This window comes from Eulemur rufifrons, chromosome 6 (genome assembly GCF_041146395.1).
Source record: "Eulemur rufifrons isolate Redbay chromosome 6, OSU_ERuf_1, whole genome shotgun sequence".
Taxonomy (NCBI): Eukaryota; Metazoa; Chordata; class Mammalia; order Primates; family Lemuridae; genus Eulemur; species Eulemur rufifrons.
The window spans coordinates 60,119,899-60,131,036 of NC_090988.1; the positions used below are offsets into that span (position 1 = coordinate 60,119,899).

An 11,138-nucleotide genomic window follows, 5' to 3' on the forward strand; every position below is an offset into this window, starting at 1 on the left:
CTCCTCCCCTGTGCCCGTAGTCCCATCTCCTTGGGAGACTGAGGCAGGAAGATTGCCTGAGCCCAGGAGTTTGAGATTGCAGTGAGCTATGATGACACCACTGCACTCCAACCTGGGCAACAGAGGGAGACTCTATCATAATGAATGAATGAATGAACAATTAAGTAAGCAAGTAAGTTTGTTTCTTGGTGAGAAGCAGCTGCAATGCCAAGCATTGGAGGCAGGAGGTGCAAGTGGGAGCTGGGTGGGCACCATGGCCGGGATCACCACCATCAATGAGGGAAAGCACACAACACAGCTTCTGCAGCAGCAAGCCAGTGACACAGAGGAGAGAGCTGAGTGCCTCCAGCAGGAAGTAGAAAGAGAAAGGCAGGCCAGGGAACAGGCTCAGGCTGAGGTGGCCTCCTTAAAAAGATCCAACTGGTTGAAGAAGAGCTGGACTGCGCTCAGGAGTGCTTGGTGGAAAAAGCTGCTGATGAAAGGGAGAGAGGTTATTGAAGGTTATTGAAAACCAGGTCTTAAAAGATGAAGAAAAGATGGAACTCCCGGAAATCCAACTCAAAGAAGCTAAGCATATTGCAGAAGCAGATATGAAGTATGAAGAGGTGGCTCAGAAGTTGGTGGTTATTGACGGAGAGTTGGAACACACAGAGGAACCAGCTGAGCAGGCAGAGTCCCATTGCTGAGAGATAGATGAGAGATCAGACTGATGGACCAGAACCTAAAGTGTGAGTGCTTCCGAAGAACTGTACTGTCAAAAAGAAGACAAACATGAGGAAGAGCTTAAGATTCTTATTGATAAACTCAAGGAGGTGGAGACCCACGCTGAGTTTGCTGAGAAATTGGTAGCCAAGCTGGAAAAGACAGTCAATGATTTGAAAGATAAACTGAAATGCACCAAAGGGGGGCATTTCTGTCCACAAAGGATGCTGGGCCGGGCTCCGCTTGACGTGAATGACATGTACAGCACCTCAGTCCTGCCCTGCTGCCATTTTCTCCTTCCCACCCAATTCCACCTGAGGCCACTGAGGGATGATCTTTAACTGAAAGGTTGCTTTCTCCTTTTGCTGCTCCATGCACACCTTCCCAACCCCCTTGTCTTTTTCGCCAAACTGTCTCTCCCTCTCCCGGAGATTCCACTTGAGCTAGAGGCAGAGCACCTTTGTGAACAACATTTAAGGGAATGTGAGCACAATGCAAAATGTCTAAAAGCATGTTGTGATGTACACATTTTGTAATTACCCTTTTTGTTGTTGGTGTTGTGGCAACCATTTGTAAAAACATTCCAAATAATTCCACAGCTCTGAAGCTAATCTAATCTTTCTCACTTTTGAAAGGTATGCATATTGCTCTCTTCATAGAGAAGGGAAAAAGGTGTGGGCCTGCCCTCCTGAGAACCAAACAGAGCCCAGGGAAAGACTCCACTGTGGAAAACCTCATTGCTCTGTACACAGTACCAGTCAAACCAGAAAGGTAATTCCAGGAGGAATTAGCCAAAAATAAAACAAAAACAAAAAACATGCTGTTCAGGTTTTCAGTTTAAGGTATCTTTGGACTACTTTATTTTTTAGAAGTGACCAAATTAAGGCTGGACACAGTGGCTCATGCTTGTAATCTCAGCACTTTGAGAGTCCAAGGCAGAAGGATCACTTGAGCCCAGATGTTTGAAGTCACAGCAAGAGCTACGATAGTGCCACTGCACTCCATCCTGGGCAACAGAGTGAGATTTTGTTTCAAAATAAATAAATAAATTACCAAATTTAGATGGCAAGACCTCTGAGACCAAATTTTTGTCCTTTCTCTACCCTCTTCCCAACCACACACAGAATGGATTATGTGTCCCTTGTGTTGAGGTGACCACTTAATTTCTTCTCTACATCCTTGAAAGAAAGAAAATTATGTGTTTGCCACTGATTTAACCATATGAAATACATCTCATTACTCTTTTCTGGGTCTGAAGTTGCTGTCTCTAAAAGTGCCATCTCTGGCCAGGAATGGTGGCTCACACTTGTAATCCTAGCACTCTGGGAGGCCGAGACGGGGGGATCGCTTGAGGTCAGGAGTTCGAGACGAGCCTGCACAGGAGCAAGACCCCGTCTCTACCAAAAATAGAAAAAATTAGCCATTCAACTACAAATAGAAAACAAAAATTAGCTGGGCATGGTGGCGCATGCCTGTAGTCCCAGCTAATCGGGAGGCTGAGGCAGGGGGATCACTTGAGCCCAGGAGTTCAAGGTTGCTGTGAGCTAGGCTGACACCATGGTACTCACTCTAGCCTTGGCAACAAAGCGAGACTCTGTCTCAAAAAACAAACAAACAAAAAACTAAAAGTGACATCTCATTGTGCTTTGTATCAGTCAGTGCTGGAGAAATCTTGAATAGCTTATGCACAAAACATTTAAAAATTTTTTTTTCCAACAGGGTCTTGCCTTGTCGCCCGGCTGGAGTGCAGTGGCATCATCACAGGTCACTGCAACCTCAAAGTCCTGGGCTCAGACAATCCTCCTGCCTCAGCCTCCCAAGTAGGTGGGATTACAGGCACACCACCATGCCCAGCTAATTTTTTTCTACTTTTAGTAGAGATGGGGTCTCGCTCTTGCTCAGGCTCGTCTCGAGCTCCTGAGCTTAAGCAATCCTCCCACTTCAGCCTCCCTGAGTGCTAAGAGTGCTAGCATTACATGCGTGAACCACTGTGCCTGACCTAAATTTTATACCTGCAGTCCCCATCCCTGGCCAGGGAGCAAGGCTGGTCCGTGGACTATTAGGAACCTGGCCACACAGCAGATGAGCAGCAGGCAGTGAGCAAAGCATCATCTATATTTACAGCCACTCCCCATCCATCCAACTGATCGCATCACCGCCTGAGCTCTGCGTCCTGTCAGATCAGCATGGCATTAGATTCTCATAGGAGCAAGAACCCTACTGTAAACTCCACATGTGAGGGATCTAGGTTGCACACTCCTTATGAGAATCTAATGCCCAATGATCAGAGGTGGAGCTGAGGCAGTGATGCTAGTGCTGGGGAGTGGCTGCAAATACAGATTATTATTAGCAGAGAGGTTTGACTGAACAATAAATATAATGTGCTCGAATCATCCTGAAACCATCCCCTAACCGCCCCCCCCCACCGTCTGTGGAAAAATTGTCTTCCATGAGACTGGTCCCTGGTGCCAAAAAGATTGGGGACTGCTGTTTTATATTATTTTGAAACAATGTTTCTTTGGGTTTGGGGCATCCTGGCCACCCCACTGGCTGTAAGAGCTCTCTCTACAGTCTATGGGCTGGAAGTGTGCTGATCTTATAAAGTTTCTTTCCAATTCCCACTTTTTGGAGAGTTATTATGAGGTCTGTTAGATGCACATCCTGCAGCTTGTTGGCTTAAAATGTACTCTGCTTTTGGGGCGATCTCTTTGGGGCCAATTGGAAGAAAGAGAAACCAATAGTGTAACTCTTTTGATGCTAAATATTGACAAGTGTCTTTTGAAATAAAGACCCAGTCCCTCCAAAGAAATTAGTTTCTTACCCTTTGCTTAATACACTAGACAAATATATTTAAAACATCAGTTTGAGGGAACATCAAATAACTGGCCATTTTATTGCTTTCTCCAGTTTTGCTTTTGCCCTGGAGAAATGCAGGAACAGCAGGGCTATACCTTGCAAGTCTATACCTTACAAAAGTAACAACAAAGTAGAGGGAAGGGAGGATATGATCACAATGGATCAGTCCAAGAACAGAGGGAAGGAACCCTTAGGAAAGGTCCACACAGATCCACTCACAGAGCCAAAAACCCTGCTTTGAAAGCTCGAATGAAGCCATTGACATATCTTGGATCAAAACTAACTGCTAAATTATACATATTTGCATTGCAGTATTGTTTGTAACAGCAAAAACTGAAAACAACACAAATATCCAGCTGTAGGAAACAGGTTAAAGAAACTATAGTTTGTGTAAACACTGGAATATTATAGAGCTATAAAATAAAACAAGAAGAAAAAGAAAAAAGAAAAAACAGTGTGTGTAATGTGTAATCATCTATGTAAAAAAGAGGAAAAAAATAATTATGTACTTCTTTCTTGTATATGCATAGACTATTTTTTGAAGAATAAATAAAATATTGTTAAAATTGATTGCCTCTAGGAAAGTAAACAGAATGGCTGGGATCAGGAATATGATGGAAATTTTCACTGTATATTGTTCCATAATTTTTGCGTTTTGAACCATCAGAATGTATTACCTATTTGTATTAGTCAGGGTTCTCCAGAAAAACAGAACCAATGGGATATATATAGATATACAAAAAGAGATTTATTATGAGGGCTTGGCTCATGTGATTATGGAGGCTGAGAAATTCCACAACCTGCCTTCTGTAAGCTGGAGGTCTGGGAAAGCCAGTGGTATAATTCAGTCTGAATCTGAAGGCCCAAGAATAAGGAGCACTGCTATCCAAGAGCAGGAGAAGCTGAATGCCCCAGCTCAAGAAGAGAGAGCAAATTCACCCTTCCTCTGCCTTTTGAGGATTCAGGCCCTCATTGGGTTGGATGAAGCCCACCCACATTGGTGAGAGTGATCTCAGTCTACCAATTCAAATGCTAATCTCTTCCAGAAATGCTTTCACAGACACACCCAGAAATAGTGTTTTACCAGGTATCTGGGCATCCCTTACTCCAGTCAAGATGACACATAAAATTAACCATCACCCTATTGAAAAAATAAATAATATTAAAACTTCTAAAAAATACTTCTTCCCTGTCAATACTAACAATGCCTTGTTAATCCTCCCAGAGATAGTCTCTACTTATACTAGCCTGGGTCAGCCTGACACCTGACTCCACCCAGGCAAAACCTTCCTACACCCCAGCTCACGGTACAGCATTTAAGAAAGGCCAGCCAATGAGCTCAAAGGTGCTCAACCCTTCCTCTACAATGCTCAATGAAGAAGAGTTCACCATATACAAACTGAAATGAATCCCACTGATAACACAGAAAAATATAAGTTTCACAAATATGGACTTTCTTAAGATTAGAAACACCAATACAGCTACGTAAGCAGTGACTCACTCACAGCTATCTCTGCTCCATCTCTAGAAAGGAAGTCATGCGCATTTCATTTTCCCATGCCCACTGTCCCACTAGCCCCCAACATTTTGCCCATAACGAGCATCAGGCTCTTCATGTCTCTCAATGTCACAAGCTCCCTAAATCATTTGAAAATCAGACATTACCCTTCATCCACCATAACCCACGGCAACGAAGAAGCTCAAAAGAAGGGTTATCCTCAGGCTATATCTGGGGATACCCCATGCATGAGGAAGTACAAAGTTGAGCAACAGGAAGAGCAAATTGCCAGTAATGTCTCAGTGATGCAACTTTCCCAAAAGTAGTGCGTGAGCATGTGCATGTGTGTATCTAAATATAGCCTGTTTGAGCTTATTTCTATGTGAGTGAGCATTTGTGCATAGGGGTGATCATATATATGTTAGTGCTTCTATATATTAGATGTACGTTTTTGTATTTGCATGTGTAAATAACTGCATGTGTGTAGTGTGTGTGTGTGTGTGTGTGTGTGTCTGAGGAGGCTGAGGCAGGGCAGGGTGGCTGGACCAGAGAAACAAAGGAGTACCTTTGATTCTCCGACCAGCCCAGCAGTGACTCAGTCAGTGCTCCTCTCTGCCCTTCTCCCATCCTCCCCATGTCCCCCTAGACTGAAAGCCTGCTGAGAGTCTGAGTGGATGGCCTGATATGTGCTGTATCCAGCCTTCTCCCTTAGACTGTGAACACAGTAGCCTTGTTATTCCCATCAGCTTGAGGGCCAACAGCTTCCTGGGAAAGGCCGATGGTCTAGTGAGGGGAAGTGAAAGGGCCTTGGACCAGATCCCAAAAGGAAGATATATTTAGCCATGGCTGAGCTCTCAAAGATCTTGGGGGTGGAGAGTGATGGAATTTTTATAAATCTTGATTGTGGTGGTGGTTACACAATTGTTTATGTTTCTCAAAACTCATAGAACTATATACTAAAAAGGGTGAATTTTATCGTATGTAAACTATACCTTAATAAAAAGTGGGAAAATATCTATACACTTGATAATTGAATTTTTTGTTTTTTTGAGACAGAGTCTCACTCTATTGCCTGGGCTAGAGTGCCATGGCATCAGCCTAGCTCACAGCAGCCTCAAACTCCTAGGCTCAAGCAATCCTCCTGTCTCAGCCTCCCAAGTAGCTGGAACTACAGGTGTGTGCCAACACACCTGGCTAATTTTTTCTATTTTTAGTAGAGATAGGGTCTCACTCTTGCTCAGGCTGGTCTTGAATTCCTGAGCTCAAGCTATCCTCCCACCTTGACCTCCCAGAGTGCTGGGATTACAGATGTGAGCCACTGTGCCCAGCCTGATAATTGAATATTTTAGTATTTTTTTTCTTGCTGACTGTAAACAAAAACAAACAGAATCATACTATCAATTTTCCAGGTTGTAGCCGGGCGTGGTGGCACTTGCCTGTAGTCCCAGCTACTTGGGAGGCTGACTCAGGAGAATTGCTTGAGCCCAGGAGTTTGAGGTTGCTGTGAGCTAGGCTGACGCCATGGCACTCTAGCCCAGGTGACAGAGTGACTCCGTCTCAAAAAAAAAAAATTTCCAGGTTGTATCAATCTCCCTTTGGTTTGACAGAGAAAAAAACATACAATAATTACAGATAAAAATTAATAACATTTAACTATCAAATCACTAAATTTATAACAATGAATTTGACAGAATTAAAACAGCACAAAACTTTTAATATATCAAGAATTAACCATAATTAAAATAAACTAAATTTCTAAAGTTCAAAGCATTATGTCCTACATTATAGTTGGAGATCAATTTGTCTATATTCATAAATAAGAATATGCTCTGCTTTTTTGTTTTTGTTTGTCTGGTTGGTTGTTTTTTGTTTATTTGTTTTAGAGATGTGGTCTTGCTCTGTCACCCAGACTGTAATCATAGCTCACTGCCTCAAACTCCTGGTCTCAAGCTATCCTCCTGCCTCAGCCTGCCAAGTTGTTGGAATTATAGGCGTGAGCCACCGCGCTGGGCTCTGCTTTTAAGAGTACAGTTTAGGCCGGGTGCGGTGGCTCACGCCTGTAACCCTAGCACTCTGGGAGGCCGAGGCAGGAGGATCGCTCGAGGTCAGGAGTTCAAGACCAGCCTGAGCAAGAGCAAGACCCTGTCTCTACTAAAAATAGAAAGAAATTATATGGACAGCTAAAAATATATATAGAAAAATTAGCTGGGCATGGTGGCGCATGCCTGTAGTCCCAGCTACTTGGGAGGCTGAGGCAGTAGGATTGCTTGAGCCCAGGAGTTTGAGGTTGCTGTGAGCTAGGCTGACGCCACAGCACTCTAGCCTGGGCAACAGAGTGACACTCTGTCTCAAAAAAAAAAAAAAAAGAGTACAGTTTAATGTGCTCTATGGAAAAAGAACAGATGTTTTTAGATTACTAGTAAGTGTGGAGCTTACCAAAGAATTAATAATTGTTATTAAATGTAATATCATCACGGTATCCTATAACCTTTTGGTAAATGTTAGTGAAATGTTTTTTTCCTATGAATCTGAATAAAGGTTCATGAAATTTCAAGAAGAGAGGAGAAGGAAGAAAGAAGCAGCTTCCCACTCTTAGGAATTGAGAACAAGCCTGGCTCAGGAGCCAGGAAAAGCGGCTTAGAATCCTAACCCTACAAATTTACTCAGACGATGTGAACTTGGGCACATCCCTTGCCTTCTCAAGTCTTTCACTTGTCCACTTCTATGAAGAAAGGCCTGGCCGGGAACAGTGGTTTCTAATATCTTCATCTTTGAGAGCCATTTGATTGCTTTCCCACCAGGGGGACCCTATGATTAGAAAGATGTTGCCTATGAAGGACACTGCATTTATAGTCATTTTTCTATTTTTATTACTAAAAGATACATTATCTGATGTTCAGACCTTTTAATTAGCACAAGACATGTGGATCACAAAGAGTTAACATAATTCCAGTCAATAGCAAAAACAAATGGATTTTTTTGGTTGATCTATACAGACTTCCCCTAGATGAAAACATGATTACCATGTAGCAGGCTTTGCCAAATGTTGTAAGTGACCAAAAGCGTCCACTACAACAATCTTCATGGAATGTCAGAGGCAAGACAACATAAAGTGAAGAGCTACTTGTTTTGATTCTCACCTGAGCACTCCTGAGGCTGCGATTCAGGGGTGTGGCCGAGCCACCCAGTGGCCTGCCACCTCACCTCCTGCCTGGCACCCACTAGGTTTGCTAAGCTGCAGTGTGAGTTACCAGCATTTGTGCCCCTGGGGACCCTGTGGGTGACAGGCAGGGCTGTAGATCACATTTGCACAGATTGTACCATGCAACACCATTTGTTGTAGTCATTATTAATTTTATTATGTCATAGTTAATATGACAGTTTTCCAACAGATGGCAGTAAAGTATCTTAAGAAAAAAGAAAGTATCTTTTTCTAGTTCCCTCAAAGTCAGTGGAGCTGCACATTGTCTTTGTTGCCCAATATGGTGCTAGTAAACAGCAGGACACAAGATTCCCAGAACTAGAAAGTCAACATCTGTTGTGTTCTCTCACCACATGGCTTCCTTCTATGCCTCTACTTCATTCTTCTCTCTCACCTTCCATCCTCACTCAACCATGTACAAATGCCCTAAACTGCATCTGGTCAGCTGGCACTCAACATCCGTTCCTACCACCTTCTGTTATGCCCAGGGCCAGCTCATGGGTGCTCTACCTGTGCACAGGGCTCCATGCTCAGAAGGGCCATGCACTTATTTAATGTTCTGCTGTTGCTGTCTTAAAATTCTGAGTATTGAGGGTGAGAGAGGGAAAAAAAAAAAATTCTGAGTATTTTTATCTTTGAATTTGTGTTTTGTAAGTGAAGTCTGATGGGACAAAGGAGCATGCACACAAACAGAAGCTGTATGAACAATATGCATGTCTGCTGTTCCCTGCTGCCTCATTCCCACATAGCGTTTGCAGTACTCCATGAGCAGAGAATTCTGGTGAATCCGTGATGCATGGGAGTTCAGCGAGACGCAAAGCTAGGACAAGATAAGCACGTTATTAATATGTCTACAACTGTATAATCAGGGGTACTGACAATCTGACAATCCATTCAAACAGGAACTTGCTTCTAACACAAAGAAGAAGGCAATGGTCTTCTAAGAAATACAAAGTTCAATGTATCCTATATGTACTTTCCTATTTGTGTGACTTCCTGTATCAACCAATCACTTGCTAAAAATGATGACACAAAGGAAAGGGGAAAATAGGGCAACACATAGCTTCTTTTCATTTCAGTCCTTCCTTACTCATCAGTAAGTCCAAGGTAGACAATGTTAGTAGAATGGTGTACATATGAAGAAGTGAAATAAAAACATTTGGATTACTTTTGAAGCATTTCCGCTGTTCTTGCAAGAAGGAAACACACATGCATGTACAAGCTACAAAATACAATTGTGTAATGTCAGTGATTCCATAAGATAATTTAAATGCTCTTATATTTTGCACTTAAAATGTCATTGTACAATATAAATATGAACATAAAATTCAAGCTAATTATTTACATTTTCTTACTTAGAACAACATTAAATGGAAAATAAAAACACCATGACAAGTTAGTCAAGAGGGAGACCATGGAAGAAAAGAAAAATATTTATACCTTTAATGGCACCTTTTTTCCTGCTTTTTGAAAAAAGGACTCTGCATTTTCATTTTGCACAGGGTCCCTGCACATTATGTAGCTGGCCCTGACATTCTTTTCTGTGTTGCATTGCAGAGGCTGGAAAACTACAAAGTTTTAAAAATTAGAGTTCTGCATGCAAAGTAGGTTCCACAAATTAGAAGCACTTGCAAGAGATTTGAATGAAGAAGAGCAATGGGGGCCATTTTCCTGCTACCTTTGGCAGTGTTCTGTGGGCAGGTAGGATTGTAGAGATTTCAGTGTCAATCTCATCTCCAGCCTTGTGGACGAAGTGATGGAGCTGCAGTGACAGAGGTAATAAGCAAGCTCTTTCTTCCAGGGCCCAAGAGGCAGCAGTGGCTGCTGTGGTAGCTTAGATCCTATCCTCCTGAGGATCACAGCTACAGTGGTGAGCTCTTGAACACAATTACTGAAAGCCTGAAGTTGTCTAGGAGTCTTTCTTGGATCTTCAGCCTAAAGCCTGACCCTCCAAACTTTCTGGTGATTTTTGTAAACACAAAAGCTTCCCTATATTAAATCCCTTCCTGCTTAACATACCTGGAATACAGTTACTTCAAGCTAACTCCAAAGTGTCTCACATTATAATGGATTGTCCCTGTACCATACCACAACTGATAATGACAAAACTAAGCTAGAACATTTGGTCAACTTAAAAAACTACAAAGTACAATTTGTAAGTATGTATTTATTCTTTTTTTTTTTTTTTTTTGAGACAGAGTCTCTCTCTATTCCCCAGGCTAGAGTGAGTGCCATGGCATCAGCCTAGCTCACAGCAACCTCAAACTCCTGAGCTCAAGGGATCCTCCTGTCTCAGCCTCCCGAGTAGCTGGGACTACAGGCATGCGCCACCATGCCCGGCTAATTTTTTCTATGTATTTTTAGCTGTCCATATAATTTCTTTCTATTTTTAGTAGAGATGGGGTCTCGCTCTTGCTCAGGCTGGTCTCGAACTCCTGAGCTCAAACGATCTGCCCACCTCGGCCTCCCAGAGTGCTAGGATTACAGGCGTGAGCCACCTCGCCCGGCCTGTATTTATTCATTAAACATTTCTTTATTTAAAACAAACAGACTTGGAGTTATTTCTTTGACTACATTTGTCCCTATCATGACTGTCCCAGCTCAGATCTCCAGACTTCATATTCAGAGCTTTTCAATAGCACTTCCCTTTTTCCAAAGCAGGAAGCTGAAAACTTCGAGCTCCACTCTGCTCAGAACCTTATTAAGCTTCAGATCCAGCCTTATACCACTAAATAGAAAGCCCCAGATCCAACTTCTCCACCCTGAAGTTGCTATGCACATCTCTGACCATCCCAACACTCCCTTAGTCCCCCTCCAACTCATCAGCCCCACCAATCCGTTTTTCCTAGGAATTTATTTACTTCATCTAGGTTTCCTATA

General features: G+C 42.7%; 1 pseudogene; it reads left to right on the top strand.

Moving 5' to 3' along the window:
- The first annotated feature begins 253 nt into the window (after window positions 1-253).
- On the top strand, window positions 254-1,043 carry LOC138384904 (tropomyosin alpha-3 chain pseudogene; annotated as a pseudogene).
- The last annotated feature ends 10,095 nt before the right edge of the window (window positions 1,044-11,138 follow it).